General features: G+C 36.6%; 1 long non-coding RNA gene across 2 annotated transcripts in view; it reads left to right on the forward strand.

Moving 5' to 3' along the window:
- Window positions 1-15,000, forward strand: part of LOC133540558 (uncharacterized) — a 138,956-nt gene that overhangs the window by 1,020 nt on the left and 122,936 nt on the right. For both annotated transcript variants that reach the window (XR_009803659.1, XR_009803660.1), the window contains exon 2: window positions 9,363-9,436. This is a non-coding gene — a long non-coding RNA (uncharacterized LOC133540558). The remainder of the gene's footprint in view (window positions 1-9,362; window positions 9,437-15,000) is intronic.

The following is a 15,000-nucleotide window of genomic DNA, read 5'->3' on the forward strand; positions in this document are numbered from 1 at the left end:
AAAGTGTATTACCGTGAGAGCCGTATCATATGTTTTAACACTGAATACAACTAAATGCATGCATTTTTTAAGTAAGACCTACATTTTTAGAGTATAAGTCTTATATTTTATATCATTTTTATTCTGAAGCTAATCAATAATAAATAAAATACTTCTTTTGCAACACTAAATTGGCCCTGGTGTGTGAATGTGAGTGTGAATGTTGTCTGTTTATATGTGTCTTGACCCTGCGATGAGGTGGCGACTTGTCCAGGGTGTACACCACCTTCCGCCCAAATGCAGCTGAAATAGGCTCCAGCCACCCCCGCGACCCTAAAAGGGACAAGCGGTAGAGAATAGATGGATGGACTTCTTACCATTGATGTGACTTATTGAACAGGTGCGGTTGAAAACGGATGGATGGATTAAAATGCATAAGAATGTTTTATATGTTGAACGTTATTTTTAACATCGATTACCAGCGGAATTATTCATTACTAATCGTGTTAAGCAATGTCAGCTCAGATGGATCTGAGAGCCAGATGCAGTCATCAAAAGAGCCACATCTGGCTCTAGAGCCATAGGTTCCCTACCCCTGGTCTGGGGTCTCCGCTGTCGTATTTTACGCTTCATGATGCGCCACATATTTTCGATGGGAGACAGGTTTGGACTGCAGGTGGGCCAGGAAAGTACCCGTACTCTTTTTTTTTTTTACGAAGCCACGCTGTTGTAACTCGTGCTGAATGTGGCTTGGCATTGTATTGCTGAAATAAGCAGGGGCGTCCATGAAAAAGAAGGCGCTTAGATGGCAGCAGATGTTGTTCCAAAACCTGTATGTACCTTTCAGCATTAATGGTGCCTTCACAGATGTGTAAGTTACCCATGCCTTGGGCACTAATGCACCCCCATATCATCACAGATGCTGGCTTTTGAACTTTGCGTCGATAACAGTCTGGATGGTTTCGCTTCCCCTTTGGTCCTGGATGACACAATGTTGAATATTTCCAAAAACAATTTGAAATGTGGACTCGTCAGACCACAGAACACTTTTCCACTTTGCGTCAGTCCATCTTAGATGATCTCGGGCCCAGAGAAGCTGGTGGCGTTTCTGGATGTTGTTGATAAATGGCTTTCGCTTTGCATAGTAGAGCTTTAACTTGCACTTACAGATGTAGCGACGAACTGTATTTAGTGACAGTGGTTTTCTGAAGTGTTGCTGAGCCCATGTGGTGATATCCTTTAGAGATTGATGTTGGTTTTTGATACAGTGCCGTCTGAGAGATCGAAGGTCACGGTCATTCAATGTTGGGTCATTGAGAAATTCGTGGAGTGATTTCTCCAGATTCTCTTAACCTTTTGATTATATTATGGACCGTAGATGTTGAAATCCTTACTGTAGATGTTGAAATCCTTAAATTTCTTGCAATTGCGTTTTGAGAAACGTTGTTCCTAAACTGTTTGACTATTTGCTCACGCAGTTGTGGACAAAGGGGTGTACCTCGCCCCATCCTTTCTTGTGAAAGACTGAGCATTTTTTGGGAAGCCGTTTTTATACCCAATCATGGCACCCACCTGTTCCCAATTAGCCTGCACACCTGTGGGATGTTCCAAATAAGTGTTTGATGAGCATTCCTCAACTTTATCAGTATTTATTGCCACCTTTCCCAACTTCTTTGTCACGTGTTGCTGGCATCAAATTCTAAAGTTAATGATTACTTGCCCAAAAATTTTTTTTATCATTTTGAACATCAAATATGTTGTCTTTGTAGCATATTCAACTGAAAATGGGTTGAAAAGGATTTGCAAATCATTGTATTCTGTTTATATTTACATCTAACACAATTTCCCAACTCATATGGAAACGGAAACTTAACACTGATGACATCTATTAAACAAGAAGCAAGGAATCATGCGGAGATAGAGTTCAAATTTGCTCAATTGAGGATAAGCGTTTTTTTGGGCTGTACTCTACTTACAGATCCAAACTATGCTCTAAAGTCTGGTCCACGTGCTTCCTCTATTTATTTGGGAGGTCCCTGGTTACATCACTGAAGCTGCTGCTGAAGGAGGTGGGGTAATTTCAGCAACCCCAGTTAGCCACAATATATGACTATTGAAGATATGCAAATGTACTGACACTTGTGATATCGCCTTGTCTCCTCTCCGTCTGCGTCACGGTACTTGATGTTCGGCCATGGCAGTCAGCAGGCCGAGTTTGGACACAACACTAATACGAGACGACTTGCAATCTTTTGGATTTCCAGCTTTGCACGGATAGAAAAATAAAACTTCAGCACAATTGATAATAACTATAGCAACTGCCCTTAAAGGCCTACTGAAACCCACTACTACCGACCACGCAGTCTGATAGTTTATATATCAATGATGAAATATTAACATCGGCCAGTTTAGTTTACTAAATTACAATTTTAAATTTCCCGCTGAGTTTCTTGTTGAAAACGTCGCGGAATGATGACGCGTATGATGAAACATGCGCGTGACGTATCGAGTTGGAGGGGACATATTAGCGCAGCACCACTTGCGGCTAAAAGTCGTCTCTTTTCATCGCGCAATTACACAGTATTTTGGACATCTGTGTTGCTGAATCTTTTGCAATTTGTTCAATTAATAATGGAGACGTCAAAGTAGAAAGATGGAGTTGGGAAGCTTTACACGGTGTTTGCTTGTTTAAAATTCCCGGAGGTGAAGCTTTACTATGGATCAGAGCGGTCAAGCGAACATGGATCCCGACCACTTGTCAACCGGCAGGTTTCGTTGAGAAAATTGTGGTTAAAAAGTCGCCTCCTACCGGAGATCAGTGGAGCTTGCGCCGTCCATGCAGCTGCCGTGACTTCCCTCAGACACTGGCGTCAACACACCCGTGGACACACCCCTCCGACTATCAGGTACTATTTAACTCACTAAAACACTAGCAACACAATAGAAAGATAAGGGATTTCCCAGAATTATCCTAGTAAATGTGTCTAAAAATATCTGAATCGCCTTTTTTTTTTTTACTTTATTTTTATTTATTTATTTTTTCTAGTCCTTCGCTATCAATATCCTCAGCTACGAATCTTTCATCCTCGCTCAAATTAATGGGAAAATTGTCGTTTTCTCGGTCCGAATAGCTCTTGCTGTTGGAGGCTCCCATTATAAACAATGTGAGGACGTGAGGAGCCCTCACACCGGTAACGTCATCGTCTACTACTTCCGGTACAGGCAAGGCTTTTTTATTAGCGACCAAAAGTGGCTAACTTTATCGTCGATGTTCTCTACTAAATCCTTTCAGCAAAAATATGGCAATATGGCGAAATGATCAAGTATGACACATAGAATGGACCTGCTATCCCTGTTTGAATAAGAAAATATAATTTCAGTAGACCTTTAAGCATAAGTGTTGTGTGATAATATATACATAATTATTCTAAATTACGTTCATTTGCAGATTGGTCCACCTGCCTCGTTGCTCCGCCCCAGTCAAAATTCACCACTGCCGGAAACCCAGAGCAGGGGCGGAAAACACCAGATAGAAACAAAAAAGTGTAAAATGAGAAACTATATGAAAGAGAGGTTTAAAGTTTTCTTTACGTTTCCGGTCGATGATTAAAGAGGAGTTCATTGTCAAGGTAAAGGTGATCTTACATCATGATAAACATGTGAATCATTTGTGGTCGTCCTCCTGCCTAATTGCGCGGAGTTGTTCCCAGTAAAGATCGACTTCCCCCACCTTTGACCGTGATGTGCCTCCACAGGTCACGTCTGTAATGAGCCATGCGGCCTCCTCAGGTTCCTTTTCATCACAGCAGCTAACGTGTCTTTCTCCCATCTGGCGGCCATGCGTGTCTCCACACTGACGGCGGCGTTTGGCCTCCTGAGGTGTTTCTCCTTTTAACTTCGACATAATTGGCTCCCAGATGTAACGAGAGCACTTTTATTATTAGAGACCACTTTTATTGGTTGCCAAGCAAAGGTCATTATTGAACATTTACGCTCAAAAGACGTTCCAATGTGTGGCTTTTTCCCGAAACGACGTAATGAAAAATGACAAATCAGTGCAGGGATAAAAGTTGAATTATTATTAAGCTGTGTGTGTAATTAACAATTTATGAAGCCATAAAGCTCATTTTGACTGTACACTTATTTACCGACATAATTAGTCTGCGTTTAGCTCTGAGGTTCCACTTTACATGCACACATTGTCGTTTAATTTTTACCTATAATTGTTTTCTTTTTCTAAAATTACTTTCATTTTACGGTTGCTCTTACACACACATACACACATACATACATATATATATATATATATATATATATATATATATATATATATATATATATGTATGTATGCATATACACACACACACATATATTTGCACACCCACCCACACACATATATACGTATATGCATGTACTGTATGTATATGTACACACATATATATATATATATATATATATATATGTATATGTATATATACATAGATACAAACACACACATATACAGTATGTGTATATATATATGTACATAAATATACATACATACACACACACACACACACACATATATATATATATATATATATATATATATATATATATATATATATATATATATGTATATATGTATATATGAAAAAAAAATATAAACGCAACACTTTTGGTGTTGCTCCCATTTTTTATGAGTTGAATTCAAAGATCTAAAACTTTTACTACATGGACGGTGTGGCGCGGTTGGAAGAGTAGCTGTGCCAGCAACCTGAGGGTTCCTAGTTCGATCCCCAGCTTCTACCAACCTAGTCACGTCCGTTGTGTCCTTGAGCAAGACACTTCACTCTTGCCCCTGATTGGTCGGGGTTAGCGCCTTGCATGGCAGCTCCCGCCATCAGTGTGTGAATGTGTGTGTGAATGGGGGAATGTGGAAATAGCGTCAAATCGCTTTGAGTACCTTTAAGGTAGAAAAGCGCTATACAAATATAACCCATTTACATACACAAAATACATATTTTTATCAAATATTGTTCACAAATCTGTCTAAATCTGTGTTAATGAGCATTTATTCTTTGCCCAGATAATCCATCCCACCTCACAGGTTTTAGATTGATTGATTGATTAATTGATTGATTGATTGATTGATTGATTTATTGATTGAAACTTTTATTAGTAGATTGCACAGTTCAGTACATATTCCGTACAATTGACCACTAAATGGTATCACCCGAATACGTTTTTCAACTTGTTTAAGTCGGGGTCCACGTTAATCAATTCATGGTAAAGGTGTGGCATATCAATAAGCTGATTAATTAAACAGCGTGATTATTGCATAGGCATAGGCTGCACACAATAAAAGGTCTGTTGTGATCCGATTCCCGGATCACATCTTTTATCTATATTTGAGTCTTTGTTTGTGTTTTGACTATTAATTTTAGACTCTTCTTGTTCTGAGTTTTGCATTTCCTGTTTTATCTCGTTGCCATGGTTTCTCATTTGTTCTACCTGCTATGTTTTTCGACGCACACCTGACGGCAATTGTTTACTTTAGTATTTAAGACTGTTTTCTACCTCAGTTCGGTCTTGGCTCATGGTTTGCTACGCGCAACTGTCACGTTTGGTTTTCTCTGCTTTGTCGGTTCTGTGCCAAGTTACGCCTTGGCTTCTGTGCGCTTGACACGCGCTTCTGTGACACTTACTTGGACTCTAGTGCTAGCTATTAGCTTTAGCTTTTCATGCGCTCCGGCACGCCTTTACTTTGCTGTTTGTATAAGTGTTCTTTTATTTTTTGTATAATAAATCAGATTCATACCTGCAATCCTGCCTGTCTGGTCCCACTGCATCCTGAGGTGATATCTCCGCGCATCACAATGCGTTTTGAATGTGACAAGGTCACTCTGAAATGCGCAGTTTTATCACACAGCACAATGCCACAGATGTCGCAAGTTTTGAGGGAGCGTGCAGTTGGCACGCTGACTGCAGGAACGTCCACCAGAGCTGTTGCCCATGAATTGAATGTTAATTTATCTACCAAAAGCCGTCTCCAAAGGCGTTTCAGAGAATTTGGCAGTACATCCAACCGGCCTCACAACCGCAGACCACGTGTAACCACCCCCAGCCCAGGACCTCCACATCCAGCAGGTGCACCTCCATTGTCGTCTGAGACTAGCCACCCAGACAGCTGCAGCAACAATTGGTTTGTATAACCAAATCATTTATACACAAACTGAGAAACCACCTCAGGGGGAGCTTATCGTCCTCATCCGGGTCTCGACCTGACTGCAGTTTGTTGTCGTAACCGACTTAAGTGGGCAAATGCTCACATTCGATGGTGTCTGGTACGTTGGAGAGTTGTTCTCTTCAAGGATGAATCCCGTTTTCACTGTTCAGGGCAGATGGCAAACAGTGTGTGGGGCTACGTGTGGGAGAGCGGTTTGCTGATGTCAACGCTGTGAATCGAGTGGCCCATGGTGGGGTTGGGGTTATGGTATGGGCAGGTGTTTGTTATGGACAACGAACGCAAGTGCATTTTATTGATAACATTTTGAATGCACAAAGATACCGTGACGAGATCCTGAGTCCCATTGTTGTGCCATTCACCCATGTTGCACTGTACCTATGCACAGCCCCATGTTGCAAGGATCTGTACACAATGCTTGGAAGCTGATGCCAGTTCTTGCATGGCCAGCATAATCACCGGACATGTCATCCATTAAACATGTTTGGGATGCTGTGGTTTGGCGTAGACAACAGCGTGTTCTATTACCTGCCAATACCCAGAAACTTGGCACAGTCCTTGAAGAGGAGTGGACCAACATTCCACAGTTCACAATCAGCAACCTGATCAAGTCAATGCGAAAGAGATGCGTTGCACTGCATGAGGCGAATGGTAGTCACACCAGATACTGACTGCTTTTCTAACCCTCCCAGACCCCCAATAAAGCAAAACTGCACATTTCAGAGTGGCCTTTTATTGTAGGCAGCCTAAGGCACACCTGTGCAATAATCATGCTGTTTAATCAGCATCTTGATATGCCACACCTGTGAGGTGGGATGGATTATCTTGGTAAAAAAGGAATGCTCACAGATTTAGACCGATTTGAAAGGGATCAGTCTTTAGTGAATTTAGTCAAAGTTTTACATCTTTGAGTTCAACTCATGAAAAATGGGAGCAAAACCAGTGTTGGGTTTATATTTTTGTTAAGTATACAGTATATATAAACATACATATAAACATGTATATATAGATGTATACATATACACATATGGTTATTTTTATATATATATATATATATAACTATATATACACATACATGTATATATATAGTTTCCATTAAAGTTAATTTTAAATCCATATATCATCTGTAATGTTGTCAAATATTGAACTGAAATTGTACTTCGTATATTTCTACATAAATTCATCTAAAAAATAAAGCTGCGAGCCGGATGGCAGTAGAGAGTTAAGATTTTCAATCCGTCCTGCAGGACGTTTTCAACATTTTTTTTTAGACCTTTAACATTGAAACTGTAGCCTCCATAATGCTGTGCGGTGATTTTTTTTTTTTTAAACTTACTGTAAGTCTTGAATTATATAAAGTATTTCAATGGTCGGAATCTGCGCCTTTATATATTAATAATAATTCTAATTATAGGTCTAAACACGCCTCAGTTCATAAATGTACAACCATTTTTTCCCCCCCATCAAATTATAATATATACTGTATGTATAAGGCCCCTTTAAATACACACACACACACTATATATATATATATATATATATATATATATATAGATATATATATAGATATATATATATATATATATATATATATACACATTTATATATATACATATATATATATATATATATATATATATATATATATATATATATATATATATATATATATATATATATATCCATCCATCCATTTCTACCGCTTATTCCCTTTTGGGGTCGCGGGGGGCGCTGACGCCTATCTCAGCTACAATGTGGCGACTTGTCCAGGGTGTACCCCGCCTTCTGCCCGATATATATACATGTGTATATATATATATATATATATATATATATATATATATATATATATATATATAAATATGGTGTACCCCACCTTCCGCCCGATTGTAGCTGAAATAGGCACCAGCGCCCCCCGCGACTCCAAAGGGAATAAGCGGCAGAAAATGGTTGGATGGATATATATATATATATATATATATATATATATATATATATATATACATATATATATATATATATATATATATATATTTTTATATATATATATATATATATATATATATATATATACATATATATGTGTCCATCCATCCATATTCTACCGCTTGTCCCTCGTAGTTGCGGGGGGTGCTGGAGCCTATCTTAGCTGCATTCAGGTGGAAGGTCTGATGCACCCTGGCCAAGTCGCCACCTCAACACAGGGCCAACAAAGATTGACAACATTCACACTCACTTTCACACACTCGTGAAAATTTTGTGTTGCCAATCAACCTATCCCCGGATGCATGTCTTTGGAGCTGGGAGGGAGTCGGCGTACCCTGAGGGAACCCACGCAGTCATCCCCCCAGTCCGGGGATCGAACCCAGGATCTTCTTATTGTGAGGCACACGCACTAACCCCGGCCATACCTATATATATATATATATATATATATATATATATATATATATGTATGTATGTATGTATGTATATATATATATATATATATATATGTATATATATATATATATATTTATATATATATGTATGTCTATATGTGGGGCTGTATACTTATATATATATATATATATATATAGCATATATGTGTACTGTTTTTTTATGTGTATATACATATATATAATGTGTGTGTATGTATGTATGTATATATATATATATATATATATATATATATATATATATGTATGTATAGATGTATATATGTAAGTATGTATACATATATGTATATTTAAATATGCGTGTGTGTGTGTGTATAAGATAGTATATATGTAACATAGATAAAAGAGTGTATGATTCAGGTAAACATTGGTACAATAGGGTATAGAGCAGATAACCAAAGGCAGAATAAGGTAAAAAAAAAAAAAAAGTAGGTAAACATAGATAAAAAATGGTATAAAGTAGATAAAAATAGGTAAAAGATGGTATAGAGCAGGTACACATAAGCAGAATAAGGTAAACAAGTAGGTAAATATAGGTAAAAGATGGTAGGTGGATGGACATATTTAAATGGATGTACAGTAGATACAGTATTATTGATAACCCATTAAAACTAATTATGAAATAAACTAATTCATTTTACTTTCATTTTACTTAGTCCAGAACCAGAACCCATTCCATAATTATATTCCACATATTGATATGCTGACTTTTCTGGCAGGGTGACCTCCATGACCCCGCCACACAAGGAAGCCATCTTGGATTACCTGCACTCAGCGGCGTCGAAGTAGGCAGGTAAGTGGGGATGTTGTATCGGGGCCCCAAGCACCGGGCCCCCCCTGGGCTTTTGTAAAGGAACTTCAATTAAAGCTAGAAACAGACTCATTACAGACTTAACCCCAGGAGATGCACTAATAATAATATAATCATAATAATAATGATGTGTTATTATGATTTGTATTATCCATAATCCACATAATCATGTGTATCAGCTAATCTTTACTTTACAATCTAAAATAAAATAAAATATATCTAAGTGAATAATGACACGTTTTATGATTATTTAAATTCATATTCTGTCCACTTTATATTGCATTTGTTGTCAAAACTGAATTATTGGGGAGGTTTATTAATTATTAGGTTTATACCACCTACTCAGTGGCCTAGTGGTTAGTGTCCACCCTGAAATCAGTACACAATAAAAACAGGACCCATTGCAGCTCACTCAGCATCAGGGGGTTGGAATTGAGGGTTAAATCACCAAAAATTGTCCCCGGGAGCGGCTAATGCTGCTGCTCACTGCTCCCCTCACCTGTGACGGGTCAAATGCAGAGGATAATCTGCCTTTTTGTAAAAAAAATAACTGTTATTTTTATGATGGCAAAATGTAAAATATGCAATATTTCCAAAAGTAGGTGGCAGACTGGAATATTTGAGGTTAGAAAATGACAGCCTTGAATTGGTCAATAATTCGTGACAATATTGATTTTGATATAGTGGGCAAAAAAATATATTTCAGTCTTCATTGCCTGAATGAGAGAGAAAACAGGCAGAACATCATTGAGTTTATTGAGTTCACACAAGTCATACATATATGTATATATATATATATATATATATATATATATATATACACATATATATTTATATATATATATACACATATATATATATATATGTATAGACATATATATTTATATATATACACATATATATATATGTATGTATACATATATATTTATGTTTACACATACACATATATATGTATGTATACATATATCTATATATACATATATATACATACATACATATATATATACATTTATACATATATATTCTGCCATGTTACGTATAACTGCCCAATATCTTTTTAATGGCCGTTTAACTCATTTACGCTCATCAAAGCTCTGGTTTTCTGGTGCCATCTAGTGGTTAAGTGGCGCAATTACATCAAAACAACATTTTCTTGTTTTTCAATCAGCAAGAATGAGTCAGTTTCCATGGAAAAAGGATAGTAATGCACCAGGATTACAGTCTGTTAAAAAAAATATTAGTTATAGTGAGAGTCAATGGGGCCAAAAGAGTTCTTAAGAGAAAGTGTGTATGTTTTATGTTTATGTCTTATTCTAACAATGTTGCAATCATAAACACTATGCAATTTAAAAAAAACTGATAAATCATAGCACTTAAGGAACACAGGCGATGGCCGTTTTGGGCCCTAGGGTTGCACAAGGGTTGAAAAGTTAAAAAAAACGTATAACATTTTTGCATGTGTTTTAAATAGATATTTTCAGCAAAATCCATGAAATAATTAGTTTTTCACGCATGTAAAAACATACCGTGTGTGTGTACGGTGGGTCCAGAATTTTGTCTTACCCCCTCTGCCTGCACCCCAAAGTGTTGTCCTCTCCGGGCCTTGTTCACAGTCCTTTATTGCAGACTTCACTGCTCTCCAAGGCTCTCATGGATGAGGTGTGCCACCGTAATCTTTTGCCCATCCAGAGAGCAGAAGAGCTGGGGCCTCATGTATTAAATTGCATGGATTTCCTACAAAAAATGGTGTACGCTCAAATCCAGAAAATGCACTAATCCAAACACATTTCTTTTTTTAACATCCCAATCAACGTGGAATTGAGCGCACATGTTTGCCCACTTATAAGTAAGCAAATTGTGTTGAAATTAGCCATGTGCCTGAGATCCTACACTCTGCCCTTCGTAATTCCCCGGAATTCACAAAGAGAGTTGAGTGGCATTAGAAAAATTGTCAAAAAGGATCCAAAAGGATATATTGTTTGAATACTCAATTTATTATTACAATTCAGGAGAGCTACTTGCGGACAAAAAGTGGGGCCATTCCTCCACCGTCTCAAGCAAAAGGTGGCAAAATGATCGCCTAAATAAATTAATAGACGTCCCCACTATGCTAGATGTACATCCTTGAAATCAAAATGTTGAAAAGGCCCGAGCAACCAACTCTTTGAGTCGCCGAAGTATACCCTAGAGCAGTGGTTCTCAACCTTTTTTCAGTCATGTACCCCCTGTGAACATTTTTTTTAATTCAAGTACCCCCTAATCAGAGCAAAGCATTCTTGGTTGAAAAAAAGAGATAAAGAAGTAAAATACAGCACTATGTCATCAGTTTCTGATTGATTAAATTGTATAACAGTGCAAAATATTGCTCGTTTGTAGTGGTCTTTCTTGAACTATTTGGAAAAAAAGATATAAAAATAACTAAAAACTTGTTGAAAAATAAACAAGTGATTCAATTATAAATACAGATATCTACACATAGAAATAATCATCAACTTAAAGTGCCCTCTTTGGAAAATGTAATAGAGATCCATTTGAATTCATGAACTTAATTCTAAACATTTCTTCACAAAAAAAGAAATCTTTAACATCAATATTTATGGAACATGTCCACAAAAAAAATCGAGCTGTCAACACCGAATATTGCATTGTTGCATTTCTTTTCATAGTTTATGAGCTTACATTCATATTTTGTTGAAGTATTATTCAATAAATATATTTATAAAGGATTTTTGAATTGTTGCTATTGTTAGAATATTTAAAAAAAATCTCACGTACCCATTGGCATACATTCAAGTACCCCAGGGGTACACGTGTACCCCCATTTGAGAACCACTGCCCTAGAGGGCCCTCTCCAAGGTTTCTCATAGTCATTCACATCGACGTCCCACCGAGGTGAGTTTTTCCTTGCCCTTATGTGGGGTCTGCACTGCGGATGTCCTTGTGGCTTGTGCAGACCTGAGAGACACTTGTGATTTAGGGCTATATAAATAAACATTGATTGATTGATTGAAGGCCCTGCGATGAGGTGGCGACTTGTCCAGGGTGTGCCCCGCCTTCCGCCCGATTGTAGCTGAGATAGGCGCCAGCGCCCCCCGCGACCCCGAACGGGAATAAGCGGCAGAAAATGGAAATGGATTGATTGAAGTATCCACAGCATGTAGAAATGTGAGTACGTGAAGCACATTTCCATGCTCAGTTCACTCTTGATACATCTCATTTTTCCCCTAAAAAAAGGGGTGCGCGCCAGGTTTTTGTGCATACACGAGGCCCCATGCAAGTCTGAAACACCAGCAGGTATGCTCTGTTCTGGCGAACTTGGATTAGTCTACGCTCAGTTATGGTGGAGCAATTTCAGCCGGTGATGCGGGCGACTTTGGAGAAGACTGTGGAGCATTTAAAGCCCTCAAGTCTCCCAAAACGATGCAGTTGCCCTCGTCTATTTTAAATAGGTCTGTAGGAATTGTTAGTTGCTTTTTGGCATGGCCGCAATAACTGTCAAGTAAGGTTAAATAAATAACTCTACAGACTGTGGGTGGAATTGGGGTTTGTGCATGCGTGTGTGTGTGTGTGTGTGTGTGTGTGTGTGTGTGTGTGTGTGTGTGTGTGTGTGTGTGTGTGTGTGTGTGTGTGTGTGTGTGTGTGTGTGTGTGTGTGAGAGTGTGTGTGTGAGAGGCTGCTCGCCTTCTGGATTGCAGAGCAGTCTGTGATTTAGCTTTTTTGGAGGTAACAAGAGCTCCTTGATGCCAACTTCCATGACATTTTCCAGCCCCGCTCCCGAGCAGTGTCAAGCACCGCATGCAATTTAGCAGCGGGAATGTCTGATTGTGTTTATTGTGTTACCACTGTCAACTTTAGACATTGTGGTCAAAAATTAGCATTTGTAAACCTCGTTAAATTGTCATGGGAGTTAAAAACATGAAGAAAAATCTACCCAGGACAGAAAATGACTTAAACCACATAAAATGAGCATCAGACGGATGGTGCAATGAGTTCATGCATTAGACATAAATAGTTGCTATCATGACTCACACCATCTTAACAACTTGTTGATACTTATTATGTGCTGTATTTACAGTGTGTGTGTGTGTGTGTGTGTGTGTGTGCGTGCGTGCGTGCGTGTGTGTGTGTGTATTTATATATACACATAAACATACATACAGAATATATATATATATGTATATATATACTGTATATATACACACATATATACACAGTATATATATATATATATAGATATATATATATATATATATATATGTATATATATATATATATATATATATATATATATATATATATACATACATGTGTATATATACATACATACTGTATATATGTATATAACTATGTATTTATATATGTATATATATATGTATTTATATGTACACATGGATATTTATGTATACATGTATGTATATATGTATTTATATGTATACATGTATGTATGTATGTGTATATATATATATATGTATGTGTATATATATATATATGTATGTGTATATATATATATATATATATGTATGTGTATATATATATATATGTATGTGTATATATATATGTATGTGTGTATATATATATATATATATATTTATATATATATATATATATATTTATATATATATATATATATATATATATATATATATATATTTATATATATATATATATATATATATATATATATGTCTTGATTGGATTATCCAGAGAATAGTGCTCGATACCGTGGTAGAGCGCAATATGTAGGTGTGGGAAAAATCACAAGACTACTTCATCTCTACAGAACTGTTTTATGAGGGGTTCCCTCAATCTCCTGATGATTGAGGGAACCCCTCATGAAACAGTTCTGTAGAGATGAAGTAGTCTTGTGATTTTTCCCACACCTACATATATATATATATATATATATATATATATATATACATATATATATATATATATATATATATATATATATATATATATATATATATACAACGGCGGCGATGACCAAGAAGAACGCGGAGTTGGAATATAATTACAACACTTTATGTACATATTTATATACATTTTGTGTAACATTTACATATTTATATAATATGTAACTACGAGCTCCATTCACAGACAGAGTCCCATTGCTTTTATGAGCAGTCGAGCGAGTCAAAAGCCTGAAAAAAATAAAAATGCTTTTCTTTTTAAAAATTTTTTGTATTTTTATTTGTGGCTGCCATAATTCTTTAGTGGCGCACCGCCACAAATAAATGAATGTGTGGGAAACCCTGTATATATATATATATATATATATATATATATATATGTATATATATATATATATATATATATATATATATATATATATGTATATATATATATATATATATATATATATATATATATATATATATATATATATATATATATATATAAAATTAAGACAATGCAAAGATAATAGTGCTGTTTAGAAGACGTGTGTTTGAACGCATAAGGAAAAAGCATTTTCATTTTGTTATTGTTTGAAATTACATGTCTTTACTTTACTCTGGATTTCCCTTGGACCGCAAAAACTGCGG

Source organism: Nerophis ophidion, linkage group LG22, assembly GCF_033978795.1.
Source record: "Nerophis ophidion isolate RoL-2023_Sa linkage group LG22, RoL_Noph_v1.0, whole genome shotgun sequence".
Classification (NCBI taxonomy): Eukaryota; Metazoa; Chordata; class Actinopteri; order Syngnathiformes; family Syngnathidae; genus Nerophis; species Nerophis ophidion.